The sequence below is a fragment of the Cebus imitator genome, unplaced genomic scaffold (genome assembly GCF_001604975.1).
Source record: "Cebus imitator isolate Cc_AM_T3 unplaced genomic scaffold, Cebus_imitator-1.0 Scaffold564, whole genome shotgun sequence".
Lineage (NCBI taxonomy): Eukaryota > Metazoa > Chordata > Mammalia > Primates > Cebidae > Cebus > Cebus imitator.
The window spans coordinates 210388-212894 of NW_016107879.1; positions in this window are offsets into that span (position 1 = coordinate 210388).

Consider the following 2507-nt stretch of genomic DNA (forward strand, 5'->3'; position numbering starts at 1 on the left):
TTTTTTTGAGGCAGAGTCTCACTCTGTTGCCCAAGCTGGAGTGCAGTGCCACGATCTCAGCTCACTGCAACTTCCACCTCCGGGGTTCAAGCGATTCTCCTGCGTCAGCCTCCCGAGTAGCCATCGCGCCCAGCTAATTTTTGTATTTTCGGTAGAGATGGAGTTTCCCTGTGTTGGCCAGGCTGGTCATGAACTCCTGACCTCAGGTGATCCACCCGCCTTGTCCTCCCAAAGTACTGGGGTTACAGGCGTGAGCCACCTCACCCGGCTGTTTCCTTTCCTTTTATTTAGGTGAAATTCATATAACATAAAATTAACCATTTTAAAGTGTACAATTCACCATGGCATTTAGTATCTTCCCGCAAACACCCTTCATCAAGTCTCTAGACATCTTCATCACGCCGAAAGAAAGTCCCTGACTCATGAAGCAGTGACTCCCCTTCCCTTTGCCCGACCTCTGGCAACCCCCAATCTGCTCAGGCAGGGGTTTTTTGTAAGGTCGCTTCTAAGTGTGCAGCCTGTGGCCTTCTTACTTAAAAAAGACTTTATGGCCAGGTGCGGTGGCTCATGCCTACAATCCCAGCACTTTGGGAGGCCGAGGCGGGTGGATCACTTGAGGTCAGGAGTTAGAGACCAGCCCGGCCAACATGAAGAAACGCTGTCTCTACTAAAAATACAAAAATTACCCAGGCATAGTGGCACGTGCCTGTAATCCCAGCTACTTGGGAGGCTGAGGCAGGAGAACGGCTTGAACCGGGGAGGCGGAGGTTGCAGTGAACTGAGATCGCGCCACTGCCCTCCAGCTTGGGCAACAAGAGCAAATTAAATGTGGAGCTGTGCCATGTGTGCTTCTTTTGAGGGGGGAAGGGCTGCTGATTTTGAGTACTTCCAGCCTCTCTGCTGCAGCCAGGTGGCTGGATGTCTTTGGGCAAATCCTTTCTTTCCTCTGCTTCTATTTTGCTTAGGTGAAGATAAAGGGCTTGGAGGAAATCTTTGTTTTGTTTTGTTTTGTTTTTGAGACAGGAGGCTCGACCTGTCACCCAGGCAGGCGTGCAGTGCACAACTCACTGCACAGCTCACAACTCACTGCAGCTTCGACCTCCCAGCCTCCAGCCACCCTCCTACCTCAGCCTACTGAGCAGCTGGTATTACAGAGGCACACCACCACACCTGGCTACATTTTAAAAATTTTTTTTGTAGAGATGGGATCTTCCAGCTGGGCGCAGTGGCTTATGCCTCTAATCTCAACACTTTGGGAGGCTGACACTTTGATCATGACATCAGCACATTGGGACCATCCTGGCTAACACGGTAAAACCCTGTCTCTACTAAAAATACAAAAATTAGCCAGGCGTGGTGGCATGCACTTGTAATCCTAGCTACTCAGGAGGCTGAGGCAGAAGAATCGCTTGAACCTGGGAGGCAGAGGTTGCAGTGAGCTGAGATCACGCCACTGCACTCCAGCCTGGGAGACCGAGCCAGACTCTGTCTAAAAAAAAAAACAAAAAAGAGAGAGAGAGAGACAGGATCTCCCTATGCCCAGGCTGGTCTCGAACTCCTAGATTCAAGTGATCCTCCTGCCTCAGCCTCCCAAAGTGCTGTGATTACAGGTGTGAGCTGCCATACCTGGCTGAGAAAATCTTTTTGAAGGTCCTTTCCAGCCCTGAGCTCATCTGTTTCAAGTGAACTGGAGTAACACCATCCATCATTCAAGCTTAGCCTCTGGGAATCTCTGTCTGGCCTGCTGATCTCTGGCCAGGCCTAGGGGCAGCTGGACAGCGGGGGAAACCGTGTCCCTGAGCCGTCTTCTCCCTGGGTGACCACAGGCCAGGCACGTGGCCTCTCTGAGCCTGCTCTTGGTCCCCTTACCCACAGGTGTGTCCTACAGCCAGCCAGGCTGTGTGGGTCTCTCACCTGTAAAACGGAACAGCACCTGGCTGTCGGCCTTGCTGCATGAATAACTGCATACCGCTCTCCAGGGGCGAGGCCTGGGTACCCGCAAGTGGAGGCGGACAGACTGAATCTGACTCAGGCGGAAGTCTCCGTCTACACCCCGCCACGGGATACTGGCGGGTTACTTTCTGTCCTGTCAGTTTGTCTTCAAGAGGAGTACTGGCATTTACAAAGTCACAGTGACGATGCCCGTGGGGAACTCAGCATCCAGAAGCACCTCTGAAAGGAAACTGCATGCCGGGGTCAGCTACCGGCGTGTGTTCTGCTGTGGACTTTGAAGAGAGTTCTCGTTTATGGAACTCCCATTAGCCCAAAACAGCCCTCAGCGGAGACTGGAACATCAGCCTGCATGGGACTTCCCTGCCTGCACCCCCAGCTGCCCCAGGGATGAAGAGCACACACGTCGGGTCAATCTCCGCCCCAAGACATGATGTCCAGGTGCCACACAGCAGAGCACGTGGAGCTGAGAGCTGCACTCAGAAGGGGGGCTCTCTGGCGATCTTGCTGGAGTCACCCCAGGGTCTCCAGTGACCACTCTGGGAAGCACCTGGGCA